General features: G+C 38.8%; 1 long non-coding RNA gene across 1 annotated transcript in view; it reads right to left on the bottom strand.

The window, feature by feature from the left end:
• LOC141900620 (uncharacterized) overlaps positions 1-21,952 on the bottom strand; it is a 42,394-nt gene that overhangs the window by 20,253 nt on the left and 189 nt on the right. The window lies entirely within an intron of this gene.

Raw genomic sequence — 21,952 nt, 5'->3', positions numbered from 1 at the left:
ATTCCGCGATGAACCAACCTTTGAAATGTTCGAAATTCTTGACGGCTACGTGAATTTCTTGCCATCAGGATTCACGATCTTCAATCGGAAAGTTTCACGTGAATAAAATGTTTTCAATGGATTTTGTAGCATGTTAGAAGACGGCCGCGGTGTTTATCTAACGTTTGGTTCACTTGGTATGAACAAACAATATTATTTGCTTGGAAAATATCAGAAAAATTTAATGCTGCGTATTTACGTTGGATTGTCGGTAGTTGAACGCACAGTTACAGGCTGTACTGAACTGTTATACATATCAGTCCAATTTTTTTTAAAAAGTTAAATGCGATATCGCTTTGTGCTATGAAAATTCTGTACGTCTTTTTAAACCAAGTAGTTTGCAGTGAATGTACTTTTTATAGATGCTATGATATGCATACGTTACTGTGCCTGTATGAGAAATGTCCCCTGAGAAAATGGAAACCCGCTATATAATATATACAAATTTAAAACATTAAAAACGAAATAGATTTTTAATTTTTTATATACATGTAGTATTTAGTTGGTTTTCTCGAGCCTCAGTGTGGTTATTCTACAACTAGCCTCTATTTTCTTAGCGTTGCTTTAAAACTTACAAAGTGCATCGACTTGTATAAGACAAGTCGGTAATGTGTTACCACTATAATCTGTCGGCTCTAGTGTGAACGCAGTTAATCGCATTTTCTCCTATGTTTAAAATCGATACTGTAAAACCAGGGTCTCGTTAAAAAGCGTATAAATACTAATTAATGATTATTAATAACGGGTTTTGTTAAATTATGAATTATGGATTTACGTTCGGGTGATCTATCTTCATTTGAACGTCTAAGTTGATGTTACGCCGCGCAATGATGATCACATAAATTGGACTACGTCAACTTGTCATCAAGTACATTGACGTATTCTGCGCTCGTCTTAAATTCAATTGAAAAAAACTGCCTATCGCAGGCTAACATCTGACTTGCCTTAGATACTAGAATGTATTTGGGATTTCATCATATAACCTGCAAAATACGCTTTTTTTCTGGTGTCAAAGTCAACTCATTATCGTTGAGTCCAGTGATGTGGTGAAGCATCCATGAAGCACACTTCAGTTCAACAAAACCACAATTGTGGCACACTTATTTATATACTAATTTCGTTGTATCGAAGAATATGCCAATACGTTTTTTGAAAGTGCATTGTTCAACCATATGAAAGGAGTCATTCCCTCAGCCGGGGCGTCCAATTTGAAGGGTTTCAAGCCATACCTAAGTTAGCTTTGATTGCTTCTGTAGATACTTTTTGAAAACTAGCTTGAGGGATAAAAGTGCCTATTACGGACAGTTGCTAATGGCCTTTTGTTCCTATGTGTGTAATTAGTGATGCAAATTGCTCGCTTAACCACAAACATATGTTTAATCTCAAACAATTTGATGAAAAATCGCAATTAAACAAGAAAATATTTTATCGACAATTTGCTGAGCGCCAGCCACTATGGGTGGTTTGGCAAGTTGCAGTTTAGTGCTCTATTATGGGGAAGAAAGACTCGACCAGTGAACTCGGTCGCTACAAGAACCTATGAAACTCGGATTGACGAATGGCTGTGTCCATTAGAGGAGACCCTATAATTCCTATAAATCTCGATTTTGACCACTACATCTACGAACACCTTATAAGCAAACCATCTGATGAAAAAAGTGATTCACACAGTAGCAAATGGTTATTGCTGAAATCCGACCAACTTTCCTGCCATGAATTATTTGCGAGTCCATCCACGTGCGAGAAATTTGCCAAAATCCCATCAGCAAACTCAAGTGGAACACCAAAGTGAAATGATGCGTGCAATGAAATGGCTAGTCCTCCATTCGGTGGTGATAATGGCAAATTTACGCTGAAACACTAAGGCCTCATGCTGATTGGCTCCGATTGTGTCCATTAAGTTTTATCGATAGGCCAGTCGATTCGCCGCGTTCGACCAAAAAATTAACGTACGCGCCTAGAAATGATTGGAGGTTAAAATGACCCCGAATCGAGGCGAGTCTGTCCTAATCGGATGAGCATTGATCTTAATGCGGTTGGTAGACTCATCAATATGACCGGTCAGTTGTATCTCACATCCAAATGGGCCATGATGTCTCATTAATGGCTGAAGTAATGTTCGTTTTGTCTGTCATCGTGGTCAAAAATTCAAGTTTTTATCGATAGTCCGAATTTGCTTGTGATTCGCATGAATAGGTACCATATGAAGCGCATGTTAGGTACCGTGGTCAATGAAGCAGTTTTATGATGGGACAATATGTAGGATATCTAAACGGATGCATGTATTCCGAGATTACTGACTGTCAACTTGATGATAAAAACACCAAGCATGTTTTATACTTTATATAGATTTCTTAAGTTGGAAGTTATTTTGTTTGTGAGACCCATTCAATGTCTAGAGATGCGAGAAGGTGTCGCGAGACTCGGCTCCTTCTAGATAAACATATTTCGAATCTTCCAATAAATCTCCCTTATCACGCGCAATTATGCAGCATGTACATACATGCTGACAGTCTGGCTTCATATCTCCAAAATCGGATGGAATTGGAAAACCATGTCTGCATTACTGGCTGTTTGTTGTTTGTAGTTTCTAACAGTGGTCTGGTAGTTACGCCTGATTTATTCTAGCAAGGTTATTGACATCAGATTGTTTGTTATCATGCCGAAATTCATCATCACATTCTACATATAAGATGTGTATCGGGCACTGGGGATGGTATGATTCGATGGACCGTTCGCTTATAATGAACGGAAACGGTTTTCAAGTTTACACCCAGGAAAAACAACTCAAAGATGGCGACGAAGAACGCGTTAGCCATGACAACGTCGAATAAACTCTTATAATTGGTCGTGCTTTCGAAGTCACAATATCGGTTAACTAAGGATGGTAGCTAAATGACTGCTCAGACCTGATTTCACGAGGGAGCAAACTTGGCGAAGATAAGGATACACCGATGCTTTGTTTTCTCTATGGCGAAGGCTGGTAAAGTGTTACCCAATTTTGGACTCCATGAATAAAACGACCAGGATTCTCAATCTATTTTTGTTTTTTATAGCCTTTAGCAAATGATAATCATGAGTATAATCGAGGTTTTCGTTTACGGTTCCACCAATGATAAAACATGTTTGGAGTAATCATTTGACTACTCCAAGGTATCATATAAGGTTCATACGCGTATAGTCAGTGGCGTTGTGTATTCGGCTATTCACTTTTGTTCCCTGACGGAATCAACTTGAATATACGTCGAAATTTGCATTGAAAACATTTCCCATGATGGCGATCAGACCTCCGTGTAAAAGAAAGGTCAAGATTTTACGCCAAAGACTCACTTTCTACCGAGCGAATATTGTGTTAGGCGAGCGGGCAATTAATCACATGACTGTCACTGGTTGAATTGCAAAGACGTATTATGAGTTTTATTTTTGTATACTAGGGATTAATATAATGAATTAAAGTCTTCAATCTTTCAAATATTTTCGCCGTATTAATGATAATACGTGGTCAGGATTTGCCACGTATCGGCTGACGTCTTTGATAATGGGCTTTTATCAGCTTCGGCCATTGTAAACAGCGCCTTGGGATTTAGAATTTAATGACTTTGTCTGAGACATGCTTGCAGCAGTTTTGAATCCGAAATGAAGCATAATCATGCGGCGACGTCGCTTCTTTTCTTTTGTCTACTCGCGATATCTTATGTCAAAATTTTTCTGCGGCTAAAATTAATGCGACCAAGGTGTGAAAAACTATCCAATGACCAACGTCTGAACCCGGGTTTTCTTTCGCGCCTGATTAGATTTTAATTCGATTTCGCCCGCGCGGCCGCGACGTCCGTACAAATTGAATGGTTTCACAGTCAGACCCGTCCGTGAAGATTAAACCCGGCCGCGTTTGCCAGCGTCCAGATTCTGCGAAAAGTAAATGGTTTTGGATTGAAAAATAATCCCCTCGCTTAAGGTTAGGCAACAATGAACGCAGATAAGAACTGACAGTCAGCTATCACTGACAGAGTTTCATTCCAAATCGATATCCATTTATAAAACACTCGTCGATCGTATAATGTGTTTCTCTATTTCAGTTTCTTCATTCCAGTCACTGGAGAGACCGAGCTCAGCTATCAGACGATCCCGAATTCAACTCGTTTCCATTTTCTCGTGGTTTCCACGCGCCATCCGTCTATTAAGATCGAACACGAATATGATGTAGAAGGCTAAATGAAGAAAATACACAAAAAAATGTGCATTACAGTCAGCGGAACCTCGTTATAACGATTTATCGGTTATTAAAAACCTAGTATTTCATCCCAGACACGACAATTCTGATGATTTCATACTGGATATAACGAACTGTGGATTATAACGAACAGATTTCCTGGTACCTGAAAGTTTGTTGTGACGAGGTTCGGCGGTAGTTGTTTTTCAAATCGAAGGCTCACATGATACAACGAAAGAAACACTTTTTTCGCGGTGTCCTGTTACTTTTGCCGCGTTGAAATCGTAATCTCCTTCGAATTGAATTTCGTCTGGCGGGAAGCTCGTCTATAATTAATGGTTCACTGATATAATCTAATGATATATCGCTTCGGGCTCGTATGATAACACATCTCCATTGTTCTCTGTATTAGTCTTAGAAAAAGTCATTTTTCGAAAAAAGCCTATTTGTTGTATTCCAGCAGTGGAATCGTGGACGGAAACCGACACCAGGAAAGAAATTATACTTTTAGAAAGTCATGATTTTATGATAGATTCGCAGTTGTTTAGGTCTCGTTATAAGGTGATAACTATACAGACATTGGCTGAACAAAATCTAATCGGCCGGGTCACTTTTGTAAACCGCAATAAAATTTGTAGGCCGAATCAGTTCATTTCTAGAACTGCCGGGTCTGTTATGGTTAGCCCGATCACGATGAGAAATAAAACAAAATTAATCTACAGGGTAGATAGGCGGCCGGCCGGGTCAACTTTTAAGCTCAGCTGAAAGAAGAATCGAGGTATCAATTTTCTAAGCTTTAGGTATTACCTTTGTGGCCTTTCGATGATTTGGTAGAGTTTTTGTACTAGATTTTTGAGGTACGAGGCGTTTCTATAGTGTTAATGAAGAAGTAATGTAGATATGATATTATATATAGTAATCGGTCACCTAAAGGCACGTATTATTCATCTATTTTTGCCAGGTAGCCAAGAAATAAATTGCATCAAATGGGAAATGGAAGTGCTAATTGGAACATTTGTCATTGAGTCGAACCTGTGGCAGAATGACATAAAACTGACCAGGGGCATTTCGCATCGGAAATTGACAACGTCGTGCTGGCTCATTAAATTCATACCTTTGCATGCGATTTTTCCATTTGTTGGCACCGAAAAAAACCACGCAAAGCGTTACAATCGTTCGGTATTGGCCGTAAAAAATTAGTTCATTTCCGTTTTGATGGGTGGATCATTTTGACCCATTAACGCCATGCCATGTTAACAAATTCGTTTTTTAAACCATGGCCGAATCCTCCACGGTCCGGCCTTAAAAAGTCTGGACTGGTTTCATTCGTCGGAAATGACTGAAAATTGATTAGTAGATATGCGTAGAATAAATTTCATGGACATATTTGAATCGGCAAGACGAAGTTATATTAGTATCCATCTTCTTGTATGAGGAGTGTGAACAAAACCTTCTCAATATGTGATAATTTTTCTATACATTAAATCAATGTGACTTTCATCAGAAACTAATCAGCCATATGCATTACTTATCACGTCCATAATATATAGTTGCAGGTAATCTCGAAATGTTAAAATTACTGGATCATAATTGAATTCTGTCCCGTAACACGCTTATGGCATTCGAGTGCGAATTAATATATATGGACAGATCGCTGCTGTCTCGGCGAAATCTTGAAATTAGCGTTTCCATTAGTGAAATTAGTGGTCATTTCCTGGTAGAGTCATTTTCGGCTTTTATAGTATTTAATATCAAGATTGTTTAGTCAAGCCATCGGGATTTTTTTGCGGGTTGCGGCGTCCATTCACAGTGAAATGGAATTGGTCATAAATGGACTCGGCGTTCGTCTGTCAATGAATGCCCAGGAGGCAGCGCATGAAAACCATTTTTCTTTTCCAATAATTTATGATAGGATTTTTTTATTCTATTTTGAGATATACAGCCAGTAGCCGACACAGACAATATCGTTGTCAGAATTTTACCAGTTTGAGACTCGACAAATCAATAGCCGTGCAAAAACCAATTGTGGATGTATCATTTCGTATTAGTAGCCGTTAACGACTAGCGAAATAAACTATAACATAAATTTACAAAATGTAGCCGGTTCTGTCTCTCTGAAAGGTCATCATTATATATAATGTCTTATATCAAAGGAGTCTCTTGATACTATCATTCTGATTCTAGTTTATAAAGATAGATTTGAAATCTACAAATTGATGTGTAACGCCTTGCAATACAGAAATTTGATCTGATCATCTCGCCTCTCCCACACTCAATGACTTTTTTACGGATTAGCCATGATATAAAAAACACCCTTTTATAAATAAGATCTGGGGCAAACCGTGATGCATAACTTGAAAGCTAATTTTTGTTTACACAAGTAAATCCACGATATTGCCGATTAGAGAGATCCAGTTCATATAATGAATACTGTGGCTTGGTTATTATAGCGAGTGAAAAAATGAAGTCAGCTGGGTTTTGACTATCAGCACGAAAACTGTCACACCAACTCGTGCCTTTCTAATACCTCGGGGTTATTCGGTGCAAAACTCTCTGTCATTGGATTTAAATTAGTTTGATTTTACATCTGGTTGATCCATCTAAATTTCGTGCCGACAACGAGCCATTCGTCGTTAGCCATGTGAAGTACTCTTGGCATCGAGATGGGGGATGTGGTGTCTGCCATATTTTTATAGATTTAATCTGTCCGCGAACAAACGAAAACGGGTGCCTTCAATTGGCAGTGGTATGATTCTTAAAATTTAATCCCGGTTGAGTGCTATTTGAACTGCGAACTGTCAAAACTATGAGGCATTTATGCCAATATACATAATTGGCGTATGTAAACAGACACTTCTGGCCAGAAAAAGCATGAGCTGGCGTTCGTAATAGGAACTGGAGAGATATCTGTTATAATAATGACAGAACAAAAAATCACTATGATACAGGTGTAGCAGGAAGGCTTTTTTCTTTTTCCAGCGATTTCGATGGAAAAAGTAAATATTTCCATGATAGAACATGTCAACATCAGGCGCTTAATCAACATCAATACTTCCCAATAGTCATTATCTGTATGGCGTTCCCATCTCATATACATATATATTTCATGAATGGTATCACTGGTTATTGATGAGCTGTTTGATTTTCTAAAAGTTTCGAAGATTTGCTCGTTCAAGCTGCTTGTTTCACATAACTCATTTTGCATATTCCACCAACAGAAACAGTCATTTTAGCCTTAGGTGACGGTGTTTCCTTTAGGCAGTTACATCTCATTGATCACTCTATTCTCTTATTGAGACCCCTCAGCTAAGGCCTTAATTGCCCCGAGGTCTGTGATATTAAAGGTCTGTTCAAATGTACTAAGATATCACTGCCGATGTGTATATAACTAAATTGAATAAAATAAAACCTCAAATGCCGAAAGGAAAACTGGTTTAGGTTGATTTTACTGACGAAGCTAAATCGAAAAAATCCCGCCTCGAGGTATGAGGCACAAAGTTTCGAAAAATTTGATTTTCATGTGTTGATGTGAGCGAGTGTGAAAAAATTGTTTCTCGGAATTTACCACCTCCTAAGGCCATGTTTAGTGGGTCGCCCTGTAATGCTGTGAAATGAAATCAAAAATATCTTGTACGTCGATATTGTATACTTCAGCTAGAGGAGTTCATTTCAATTTGTTTTTTCTCGACTGATGGTTTGCATAGCGAGTCATTAGGCCAGATGATATCTGACAATGTAATTTTCTTCAATTCAAATGGCTGTTTGATCTCAACGCATGGAAATTGGATAATGTCATTTCTAATGAAATTTACAAGCGCCACATTTGTGACCTTTCGCCCAAGTCAATCGCATAGACTAGGTTATATTTAATTTTTTGAAAAACGAAATTCGATCACATTCTGCGGCGCACTAATACATATCTTAGGGCAACGAGTTCTTTGAATTTTATCATCTAGCACGAATTGAATTTGGTGCGTTTGATCTTGATCTAATTGGTTGGAATTTTTAGAATGTCTTTGTTGTCGAATTAAAAAGACAGAGCGAAAAGATTGGTTCATTGCAACGCAATATATACATACATATAATACCTATGATTCTATTTCTGCGTGTAGCATACGAATGCGGACTAGCTGTTTCAAATATAGATCCTATCTATGTGTGAATGGACACAATTTTATTTAATCAAATCAAAAAATATTTGAATGGGCCCTCGTTTTGTGAAAGTCACATGTTGTGAAGTGGTTGACGATCACTCGTTTTCGAAAATAGCGTGAAGTCTGCAGATGATAGCTAATGGCTCTTCAGCAGTAACACTTTTAACATAATTTTATCATATGGCACAGACATATCTATCTACATGAAAATAAGTCAGGTTTTTTTTAATATTCACTATATCTATATAGGTGATAGGTATATTATACGGTATTTCCTCTCGCGATAATTCAGGAAGCTTATTCCCATTACGACTTATCCAATCTACAGTTATTCATCGTGACAATACATCCCGGAAAAGCTGTTTTAAATCGTTAAATGGAATGCCTAACTTTTAAATTTATAGTACACTGTCGCCTATTGTGACCGCATCAAGTCGCCTCAAACGATATACTTTCTTAGATTATATTTCTCGGGATCCAGCTCCACACTTTCGAGTAAGAGTTAACTCTGAGTTAACACAGGGAAGTGTACACTTCCCTGGTTAAAATAAGTTCATTATTTTCAATGAGTTAATTCAGTCGGCCTCGCCTCACCTCACCTCGCGTATATATCGGTCAAATCGGGTGAAAGCCGGGAATTCGACATCTTAATCTTTACCCCATAAATGTCTGTTTTATTGTTATAGTCGCATGTCGAGGCGATTAGGGCTAGTTCTCGCCTGCAGGCCTCCACCATCGATTCCCTCCATCATTATTATACTCCGGCGTATCTTTGACACCGAATTGTCTCTTTTGTTGAACGGCCGCCACGCGAACCCGTAGTATATTATCGTATATGTGTCCGCGGACAAAAGCTCAAATTTACCGTAACAAACGTTTAGACGGGATATTTAGTTGTATTTTGTACATACAATTGTCCGACGACAATAAGAAAGGTGGGACTGAACAGGTTGACCAAATTGTTCCCTGCCTCTCAAAATGATGTATTCATTTCTCATAACGCACATGCTTATTTTGAAAGCGGCGTGTATTGCTGGGTCACTTTCACTTCCGCGGATGTCGGGCAAATCGAATTAGTACGTTTACAATAGCTGATGATGATCGTGTTTACCATTCCGGAAAAACAATCGCCACCTGGAATTTGGCCCAATTACACGTGGCCTTTGGCCTGATAAGGTTGACCGCGAGACTTGACGGGGAACTCTGTTTAATTTGATCGTATGAATTTTGCTTCATTAATCGACATTAGTGGAAACAAATCATACATGCAGTCGTACATTTGGAACTAGACAATGATACGAGATGATTCGAGTTGACCAAAGCGAGAGTTATAAACAGCCCACCGTGAACGTGGTTCCAACATAATTTGTCACAACTGTGGTTTTCTCATTCAGATTTTCACATATTTTGATAATTCAAGCTCCGAAGTTGCTGAAGTACTTTTTTTCCTATCGGCAATTCGCTAATCAGAATTGGCAAATTATGTCCGGGAGGTTCGCTTAGGCCTGTTAGTTATTGTGCTTCGTCCAGATTTGGTCATTAGCCTACTGACCCCTGCGTCTCACAAGACGACAGTTTTTTCTAGAATCAAATCAGACAGCTCGCCTGTAACTGCCTTCATAATTACTGTCAATTTGTCGGTGAAAAAGTGACGTTGAAAACGCCAACTATATATTTCACGCCGTGCCGTCCGATGTTCGCATTACATCGAAATATTGAATTTCAGAAATACTACCCGCTGATTACATGTTAATGGGTCGCAGTTGTTGATGACTTCGTTATCTGATTTTGACTCATTTCAATAAGTCACAACCTCCGATGTAGCCACAGTCGTCTTTTAAATTTCTATCGATTGCAGAAATCTCTCTGATTGCTATACCTGTGTCGTCTGATTACACGTCTTGGCGCGGTGAAATAGCCTCGCTCTGACCCCTGACCGCTTTGGGTTCTTCCCTTAACGAACGCGCGTGCGTGTAGCAATTACTACGTAGTAAAAACCTGAACCCTATCATTAATAATTTCCATGGGGGAAATTTGCATTTTAAACAGCGTCTAACAAGGATAGAAATAAGCCTCCCTGTGGACTTAATAAACTACGTCGTGGACATAGTTAAAGCCCTTGTCCGGAGCAATAAAACTTTTTTCCGTGACCACTTGGGGCTTGACGAGCTAGTGATTATTTGTAGACAGTTCAGGCTGAGTCATTTCATTGTAAAATACGAGTCAGGTCAATTTGATGCTCGACGGATGGACAGCGCCGGAGTATGTGTCACAAATGAAAATGAGTTTCGCATTCAAATTCCTTTTGAAGGCCTCGGCATCGTCTTAGATATCAATCTTTTTTTCAACAAAAATTAATGCACGATCGAGTGTGAGTCACGATAGCCGTTGCCGCGATGATGGACACGGGTCTTCTGAGACTGAATTGAATGTCTAAAATACATGCACACCGAGGATTTTTAATCAATAATCTCGACGCAAAGCAACGACCACTGTCCATTGATCTGACATGGCTCTTGAAGAATTTTCATTAAAAATCACACGCGGATATGTCGGCCGCGGTCGCTCGATTCTCATCAAATCGAAAATTGCTCGACTGAAAATTCCGACCAATGTTAACAAAGCCGAAACGGTCACTTGCAGTGCGTGGTAATTTGAAAGCACCTCTCGTCAATATGCGACCGAAATCCGACCTGAATTTATATTAGACTTCGCTTTGTGAATATCAAGCAGGAATTTTCCACGTCACATTGCGAATCTCTTTACTAGTTTGACCAGATATTCGATTGGAAATCATCGCGCTGTAGAGCCTGTGGTCAGCAGTTAGATTTTCGATGAAAATGAAATACTCTTCTAGCCACCATTTTTGTGAATTGTTTTTTGGTGATGCAGCATAATGCACTCAGCCCATAGATTTTAGAAAGTAATGTATATTTGAAAACTGTCGTAGAAACATTTTGAATGGAGGTTTGTGACTTTTGTTGCACTGAAAGCCTCCATCTTTGTTCGCAGTGAAAATGGTCTTAAACGCGACATCATTAACCGCAGTAGTCGTTCGTTTCAGTAGCGTTCAATGCATAAAAACCCATCGAATAGAAAGAAGTCAAATCAGTTCTCGACAACGGGAAAAATAAATGAAATTGCTTTGGTTACAGTCTCGTTTGTTTTCAGCTTGAGTTGATGCGTAATGGATGACCCAAATGGCTGAAATGTGATTCATTTCAATTTGATCGCGTAATGGCAGTTGGTCATTTCAACATTGATGCCGGCGCGCTATTCATGCGGCTTAGCTCCGAAGTGCTTTTCAGTCGGCATTTCACTGACATTAATTTTGATAATTCGCTCGGGTAAATTCCGCTGGGCTGTCTGAAATTAGAGCCGGCTAAGTTCGTTTGATGGATCTGTCCAATTGACCGATAGTTAATTCAAAATATAGAGCGCCGTATTAGTTTTTGCGCTCGCAAAGGAATTACTCGTTAACCCTTGATGTGCGCAGGCGAATTACGTTCAATGGCAAATGATGATTTCGAATATTTATTGCATCAGAAAATGACAGCATGCCAGAGCAATATCAGTTTGAAATCTGAAAAAAATTCCGTCTAGACTGCACTTCCACGAAAAAAACACAATGATTGTCCTGATGAAACTATCATTCTATGCAACGTTCGTTTTTAAGAGGAAATCTTTCAAATCTTAAGCTCGGTCGTTTTGGGCAATGAAAATAAAAAAAGTCTACAAATCATCAACCCTTAATGCGTACAGCGCTTACCCATCACGAATCGGTGAACAGAGAACTGTCCGTCCGATTACTCTGAATCGAAATATAATTAAAAACCTCGCGGACGCTGCACTGACTGCTGCTAGCAGAACAGAACAGGTTTGACCGGACTACGTGCAAATTGGCAGTGTTCTTCTCATGCTTGGTCAACATTCCTGGAGATGTTTAATGATTGATTACATTCGGCCCGTTGTTTGTTAGTGAACTTTGAGTTATGTCTTTTCTTATATGGTGAAAATTTCTCTCATCATGAATTCGATGATTGATGGTCGTCAGTGTATTATCGACGCCGCATCGCTCCGGGGTAAATGGATCGGTCAAGTTTTATGAAAAAATGCCTTTTCTTGGAATATTCTTTCTTATTCAAACTTTCGCCGTGATTAGTTGAAATGAACCGATTCATCACTTTTTCAATGGCAGTCACTCGTCCTATCAACTTGTATACACAGCTATTTTACGCTCATCACATATACATATAGATATATAGATAATGTATATTACTTCTATAGATTGAGATAATCTAAAACGATACATATCTGTCAAAATGGGTCGATCAGTAGAGAAAGCCTGACTTCAGGGATAGTGCCATTTGAAAAGAAATCAATTTTTGTTTCGCAATGCAAGTAGTATTTGAGAGTGAAATTGACAGATGTGCAATTTTCGACAGTTTTAAGAAGCATATGTTCTACCGATAGATATCGACGTTCTACAGCTGGTAAATTTTGTCCTTTTTAAAATTATTCGCGATTCAAATATTCTTTTTTCCATCGATCTATCTACGTTTCAATATGCAATTTATGGGGAGACATTAAAGCTTCATATTTCGCTATGCACATCGACTGTATACTTTTCCAGTTTTCACCTTTTTCGTCGGAGATGAAAAGAATTAGTTCGCATATGACAGCCTGATTTAATTTCGCAGATTTAAGCGACGTTGTGATGCCAGTTTTACGCAGGTTGAAGCCGTACTGGGCGCAAATTTGAAGCCTTTGAAACGCCACAAAGCCTGCGAGTAGTCTGCGTTTTGTCAGATAAACAGATAGTAGCCAACCATGGTGTGAATAATCATATAATATCAGCCCCGGCGGGAAGATTTGTAATTCATGCATTATGGATTTCGACAGTGGACACGTAGCATTATTTTTATCATATTTTATGGTGAAGTTAATGCCAGTTGCAGTGTGTAGAGTCAGTCTATCAGCACCTGGACCCGATGCCCCAGTTGCCCGCAGGCGTTCTCAATTCGCGTTTATGTATCCGTTTTTTACGCCGTTCCAAAGAAAGAAATTCGGTCTACGGTGGCAAGTTTTATTGCGAGACTCAAGAACACGACGTCTGTGAAATGCGGCAGTTGGCCGTAACATTGACGAAATTGCTACCGCTTTTATGCGAATTACGGAGCATTTCGCATTTTGATGTGTTACTGTTTATCTCTTTGAGAGCAGCGGGAGAAATTTTGTCGCTTTTCAAAATGAGGTTTCAAACAGCGGTGTCCTCTCTGTACAGCTGTTGAAATTGTCTTTGTCCACTCGACCAGTAAAGCCGGCGATACGTGGAGTTCATGATCAAACATCCCGCTGATAAACTGCGGGTTTTATTGCAAATTTATGCCTCGCAAAATTAGACTACTCCAAGACTGCTGCGTGGCTAGGTTTCATAGAAATTTACACCATATTTCATCGTATCACGCTCGAAAAGATATTGGCTCATAAAATCGTTTGGTTGTATGTATACTCGGCCTCATGGAGATTAAACCATATTTTATCTTTTTTCGCCTCCTTTTGTGATCGCGCGTCGTCGAATTCCGGCGCTGGCTGAACTGACAGACTCATATTGGAAAGTGGGCTTCACCGGGCCGATATCATTATATCAATATTTTCAATCATAATCTCTTTTACTGGTGAGTCAGCGTGGACTTAATGTAAATAAGTCTGACATGTTGGACGGTCGAATGGATCTTCAGTTGAAATTGAACCTGGCCGGAGAGGTGTTAATATTGCGTACAGTTTTTTTTCCATGGCGCTCAGGGCCTCTGCGCCGCAGTATACCGGTGTTAATACTGGAGTCTGAATTCCACTCTGGTAGATTTTTTTTGTCCGTGTTGAAGATGAATCATCTCTTGTTGGCCGTCATAGCCAGCAGGAGAAAACTGACCAGCAGATTAAGATCGCACAACGACTGCGCCGTTATTGATTAAATCTCGTGCAATTCGAGCCTTGAGAAAATTTGAGTCGGCTGCAGACGTGAATAGAAGACATAATGTGAAATTAGAATTTAACCCTTCAATAGTGACCGGTGCTATAAAAAACACGGTGGCCTTGAGGATGAAAAAAAGGAAAAAAACAACAAATTAAAAAGAGTATCGTGCTCAGAGAATACGCATAAACCGGGCGCTTTGAGACATTACGTTCCAGATTTTGTCAATTTTTCGTGTTTTGCGTCATAGCGAAGCCTGTGAATATACCTGTCAATTTCGTGTTGACGTATTTTTCGAAACGTGGTTTAATTCGTCGTTGGATGGAAGACGTCATCGCGCTAATACGCTGGAAGTGTCTCGATGATTTGCAGCCACCATCCGCTGCCATCGCCAATCTACTGCCACGTCGCTTCACATTTGAATTTCAGTGAAATTTGTGGGAGTCGCCTGACAGTATAAATTATTGGATTTCATTTCTCTCGACTGAGGCAGCGAGCTGCACAACCAGTGAGTGGGAGGCAGCGCTGGAAAAATCCATAAATTCGTCACCAATATATTTCAACGTCGCATGAATTTAATAATTTGAGACTCACATATTATTAGAATATCAAAATCACGTGTAAATGCCTTTTATTTTACACTGTATGGTTCGCACCTTTGAACTTAAAATCCATAATAAGCCATCCATGAATAATATTGCATTTATATCGAAATAGCGGGTTCTAATATCACATCAATTTGACGTTTGAATCTTTCCCTCACCTATAAAGTTCAAAAAGATTTCATCTGGACGCGCGCGAGTCTGCTGTTGACACGAGCTACAGAGTTTGTCGTTTGAGGTGAGACTTTAAAAAGATGCCGGCAAGATTCACGTGTGCAGCGTATCTTTCAATTTTTCTCATTAACTGAAATCGTGTGTGAATATTGAATGTTTGCGATCTGTGATCTCGGCAAAGATCATAAGTCGCAACTTGTACTAAGCATAATGGGTTTTACCGAAGAAGAAAGACACCAAGTTCGCTTGCTCATTAAAGACGAATTGGATTTGCATAATGCAACACACTCTAAAATGAAATGTCCAGAAACGCCTGTGAGCTGGTCTTGGCGAGATAAAAGACTAAATTTAACGTTTTGCTCCAGGCTTCGTTTTGGCCACATATACGTAGCACAGGTGAGCTGAGTCACTGCGTGTGTTCACCGCTGATTTTACAATAACCTAACGCAATTTATTTTTGCCTTTTTTTCTATCTCGAGTAAATGTATGTTTTCCAAAGGAAAACGAACCACTGCGGGCTAAGTCGACGATAAAGCAATTACAGTGTCCGAAAATATATGCGCAGTCCGTGAAATTGCTCTTGCCTCAGTAGATTATAGAGGGAAAAGGTTCAGCGCTACTTTGATCGTTTGAAAAGATGTTACGGAAAAACCAAAGCTAATTTACTTCCAACCGAGTCGATTGTCTTTTTTTCGAAACAAAACCGAACCGATCTCTCAAACCTGAATATGATACGACAAATATCAAAGTTTAAGCGAATAGAAACTTTAAGGTATCTTTAATCAATACTTTGCCTATGTTTAGGAACTGATTTTGTTGCGATATGTTCCTGAAGCGTGAAGGCAGGACCGTGAAGGCAGGAAACGACTTTAAATGATTAACACTTTTTCATCGTAATAACTGCACCTGTGTATTTCAAAAATAATAACGCAGCCATCATAATAATTGCTCTTTCAGTGTATCTTAGAATCTATCTGTCACACAGAATGTGGGCGACACAGGCCCATCCACCTTGTCTACGTATGAACATAAATGATATATACTTAGGCATTTTATAAATACATACATATCATATCATTTTTTTAGAGAACCGTGTGCAACGGGCAGCATGTCATTCGCACCTGTGTATTCGCTATTACGGTTAAACAAGACGAGATGAAGCCAATCGGTGTCGGTACATTCGACACCGCACCTGCCTAAAGGGCTTTTTCAAATCTTCGTTTCGGCCTTTTATGTATGAATATTGGATTTTACGGTTCGCCGATAGTTCAGCCCACAAATATGACGGCCACCGTAAATTGGCTAAAATGATAGAATCGGCGATCCTCCTCTTTTTAATGCGCGATATAAGCGAGAATGAAATTCATCTCATACGTCTCGATGTCTGTAACTGGCCGTCTATACTAGGCTGATTTCATACCTGGTTTTCGGTAACATTTCGAATCTTAACGACGAGGTGCACTTTTTGTTTACTTTACATGATTTCGTATAGTTACAAATCGTTTCCTGCCTGTGATTTTATTCGTTTAATGTAGCTTCGCTAGTTGGTGATGTGTTAAATGAGCGAGCACAATGCTACAACGGCCGAGTTGATCAGTAACGTTTGAATGATGTTTTCGTTATTAATGCCCTTCAAAAAGCCTAATCATACGTCGTCCCTCGTGACAATAGACGCAATCGTTATGGGGGCATGCGTTTCATTGCGTGACTGTGACTTGGATCGCGTTTTCATTCAGTTTTCATCATTACTTTCAGAAAATTTCATTCCGTCGAAAAGAAGTAAATGAATTGAAAAATTTATGACATCGGCGACATGTTAACTGAAATAACATTGGCATTTGTTGAAAATATTATTACTCGTAATATCGAAAATGGGTTTACCTGCAACATACGTAAATATTGAAGTAATTATATAAATTAGGCAATAGGAAGAAAGCTAGAAATGACCTGCCAGGGTTTAAAAGCTCTGTCTCGATGGGACACACGATGAATCTCGAATTCCACCGAAGCCATTCTGTATCCAAAACAATGCAAAGCCATAATAGCTTTTTAATGCATGAAACTGACTTCATTTCTGCCGAGTTAAGTAACCTATTAGGTTTCATTTTTGTCGAACTGACAACTCGAATGCTGACTTGAGCCAGCACACTCTGAATCCGCTATCTGGACAAGTCGTATTCTCGACGAGACATGATATCAGTTTTATTAATGGATTACAAAATGAATAGAATTTCCCAACGAACCAAATTGGAGATTTACCATTGAAACGCGTTCCCTAATGACCAGTGTAGTCATTGATTGTCGGGTTCGACGTGAAAATCTCCTCGACTTGAAATACAGCGAAGCATCGATTTCAAAGATTGACTCGATGACTTTCACGGCGCAATGTCATTCCGACGTGTATATCGGTTAGATCGTAAAAATAGATTTCACAGAAAACGTTAGACCCGATGGAGGAAACATCCGCAAATCAGATTGGAAACCGAGAAGTCGAACGGACTTCTAATTCAGACCATTAACAATGTCCAGATAGTGGCAACAAACAATATCCGTCGGATTCTTGAAAAGTTTTCTCATATGCTGTTAATAACACTCTATTTACCGAAGAATGAGGTCATGAGAACTGAATATAGATGAAACAGTGCAATGATCAAATGATAATTGAACAAAAAAATCGTCGAGCCTCCAATTAGCATTTCAAAGAGTAATTATGATAAGTATAGTCTCAATTCCAGCAACCATCCCGAATAGATATGTAACTTGAAAGCAAATATAGCTTGAATATCCAATTCCTACTCCGACCATCCTAACTATCGCCCTTAACCACGATACAACGTATCGATGCCTTATTATGAGTTTATGAGAATTCGATAGCGATTAAAACACGTTACCTGTCGTCGTTGATAACGTCAATTTCGTATTTTGTCGCCGTATATTTCCGATAAACGAAGAATCATAGGTCGGATGATTTTCGAGGAGTCGGATGAGAGAGCCGTTAACGTTGCGGTAGTATCGGTCAGCGTTCATTCGATATGGCAAAGCGATGGATATGACGGGAAACGGTAACTAACATTGTCGCCTGAGTCACTGTATACATCGGTGACATCCGAGACTGAATCTTTGCACAGAGATATATTTTTTCATGCCGACATTCTACGTAACGAATCTGTGCGATGTTGTTGTTGTTTGTTATGTCGTCACTGATTGATCTCGTCTGTTGTTAGTAGCAGTTCGTATCGTGAATAACGTTGATTTCCATACACGGGACCGTGTACAATCAAATCCGCGTGAGACCTTAATTTTATCCCGGGTGTTCAGAGGTTGACGACGCTGGACGTAAAAAATGTGCGGACAATATCGATGAATTGTGTTGATGAATAGTTGACCTCGTGTTGGGCGTGTTTGCCTCGTGTCGCCTGTGGTCATTTTAACTTTTGACCATTGTCACGAAGTCTGTCCACTTTGCATGATAATCCCACGCGAACTCATTCGATATTTTTCTACGTTCTAGGATTTGTATTCTTCGATGTACAGAATGACCCCTTTGTCCAGAATCCCGCTGCGTATTTTCAATCACTCCTTGAAAAATTGACCCCCAAAAGATTCCTTGGGATTTGACTCTGCCAGTTCTTTTAATATATGTTCGAATGATAGCTTACCATTCACATTAAATGCAAAAATTCATTTCTCTTTTTCGCTGTGTATTCAGGCTTATGATCTGGAAGGTGAACTAAAGAATGATATTGATCTCTGTTATCGTCTATATGGGTCCAGTTATAACTAGCACTATCTGTGCGAGCGACGAGGAACTAATAATCGGCTACGATAATCAGACACTGCTATCCTTACTTTACAATAAATGGAGACGAGTAGGCGTTAATTAGAACAATAACCTGACAAATACATTGATGAAATTCCACTTGATGTATTGGACATTGAAAAAAAGCATTAAAAAATAGTACAAATGATATGTTTAAGAAATGTTTTGGCCGACGTCGCAGCCGATTCTTGGTAAAATTATTTTAAAAAGCCACGGGTGTCCTACCTTTTTGCAGATAATATGGCTTGTTCAGGATGCATGTATTTTACAAGAGGAAAACTGTAAAATGCTGAGAGTAATTGCGAATAAACTATGCCGTTATCATCAAATCCTCTATAGTTACATGAACGCACTCAAATAACCCTACACTATGTATACAATAATGAGCCGCGTCTACCAATGGATAAAAGAAGCGTTTTAATTTTAACTTTTTTTGTCAATAGAAAAGATATTACGGGGTGTCGCTTTTTTATTGAATTCATCGCCTGTACAGTTGAATTGAGAGTTTTAAAGAACCGAATGCGTCATTCAACAACCTATTGAATCGTATTTTGGACAGGTTTTATGTAATTCAGTTTCATATTCGAAAAAGAATCGTCAGTAAGTTACCCCAGGTGAAAGCCCCACTGTTGTCATGCACACTTGATGAACCAAAGCGTTCAATATCTCATTGACATCCGCATAATATATTTGAAATATTAGTCAATTTGGTGTTAAAACCGGTTCAAGAATTCTGGAAATAAAAAATTGATTTTTCTTTATGATCTGAAATGAAATTTTTGGGCCCACCCCATGTGGCAATAGTTTTCAATAAGCTATTGTGGCGTGTGTCTGAGTATTGGCTTCCCTCTGCGTTTCATTAAAACGAGAGAAAATAATCTATTATTTCACAATTCAAAAAATTGATCATTTCCCTATGACATACGAGAATTCTATTTACTTTTCTCGAGTTTTATGGGCACGCACCGCGGTAATGAAAATCATTAGAATTCACTGTTGCTGATTCGGAAACTGCTAAAACTGTAATAATCCAACCACATAATAAAAGCACGACACGAAATTATAGCAGACTTATCGAGATTACGTTGAACCTTAACCATTCGATTCAGTGTGATCTCTGTGAATCACCGAAACTTGTTTTGAAATTTCTGAGAATAACGAAGACCTATATAACTACTGAATAAAATTCTCGTTTTTAAACCGATAAACTATGCGTTTTTCTGCTGTTGATCTGAAGTTGTTGGTGGAAGTTCATGACCACTCATCTACAATTGCAACAAGAACTGCGCTTGTTTATCTTATTTTTATTGATCATTGCCTGTCAGAAATCCGTGCATAAATATTTAAGACGTCAAGATTAAGCGTTTTGTTTGTTTCGAAGGCTGAGTTTTAAACGTGTTCGCTTTTCAGATGGTATATATCCGAGAAATGAAATGCACACACTGACGCCTGTTGCTAGATGGCTTCACGAAATAACCATAGAATATTTTCGATAAGCAATATATATGCCAAGGTTCCCCTTCCCGAAGAATGACGTCAACAGAGATTCCCGTTCGAACGTCACGATGAATACACAATGAGTTCTAGCCAAGCAAAAACCGCCCTTCTTTATATAAGTGTATATAGATTGTAGGTTCAAGAATTGCCGGTAGATAAGCAATGAAATATATATTCTTCCCCTGCACGCGAGATAACCAAAGCCTCAAATCTTAGTTCACTTCGAAAATCGCCCCTGGCTTTTTACACTGCGTAAACCTATTTTCATGTCTCTGTCATGATGACGTTTTTCACTATGCTTAGGTATTTATCATATATGTCGAAAGTATGAATTATACAATAATTGTATACAGCGCTAAAACCATTTTGTGCGTCGATGTAGATGTATGTGTGTTAACACATTATAATCAAGAAAATAATAGGCTAAATCATCAAATTTTTGTATACCCACCGTACCGACAATTATATGTAATGCCTATTTCGTCCTGGTGAATATTAAGCTTTGATAATCGTGTAACTTAAACCCGCTTATTTACTAATCTTTGCTACAAAAGTCGGTAGCTGACTGATAAAGGATGGAAGTTCATATCTATTGCAACGCAGATTAATCAGACTTCACATCCGAGACTGAAATGTCATTCGCTACATTCCAAACCGTTTGATACCGAATAATCGGAAAAAAATATATATATGAAAAAATGAAAGTATATCTTTTCCAGTTATTCGAGATTTCCACTGCAGCTATATCCAGTTTCTCGAATTGCAGAAAAGTTTTCGCTATCGCATTGTCTTTACATATATATACGTATGAGTATATGAGAAGTTGAGAGATTTGTGTCGTCACAGATAGCTCAGTTTGAGGAGGTGGGTTAGTGCATTTCTCAATGCCTGCGGTTCATCCTCGTGTAATAAAAACTTCTACCGGCGACAAAAATCAACAGTTAACTTCACTGAGGTGATGTTTGTTTTGTGGCGCGCTGTAAGTTGCTTTAGACAATCTCAAAGCTATAGTGAGTTTGTTCTGAAAAGATTGTGCCGTATCATCTTGTCTACATCGTATGATTTCAACCCCAAACTCTGAGCTGATGTCGAACTTTTATGTCTGCTATCACCGTATAATCACCTTTTCATGAAATGATAATACTACGGTGAACTTTTCTTTCTTTAGCCTAAAGACACGTCCTCGAAGTTCTTTTTCCTGATAAGACCATCGAATATATATCATTTTAGATAATACTAGAGGATCTGAAGAATATTCAATAATACGCCCCGCGTCTGCGTAAGATTTGAATGGTAAATTTTGAATAAGAAATCCTACAGATTTATCCCTAGACTATTTAGATATTTGATAACAACCTGATTAGTATAGTAAATTAGTAAATCGGATTAGTAGTTTACTGAGGGGGTAAACTGGTTTACCGAGCGATGCACGTATATTTACTACACTGGCACTTTAACTACCGCCACCACTGACTGTTCGGC

This window comes from Tubulanus polymorphus, chromosome 2 (assembly GCF_964204645.1).
Source record: "Tubulanus polymorphus chromosome 2, tnTubPoly1.2, whole genome shotgun sequence".
Taxonomy (NCBI): Eukaryota; Metazoa; Nemertea; class Palaeonemertea; order Tubulaniformes; family Tubulanidae; genus Tubulanus; species Tubulanus polymorphus.
Note: the sequence above shows the minus strand (reverse complement) of the source record. Positions and strands in the feature narration are given on the sequence as shown.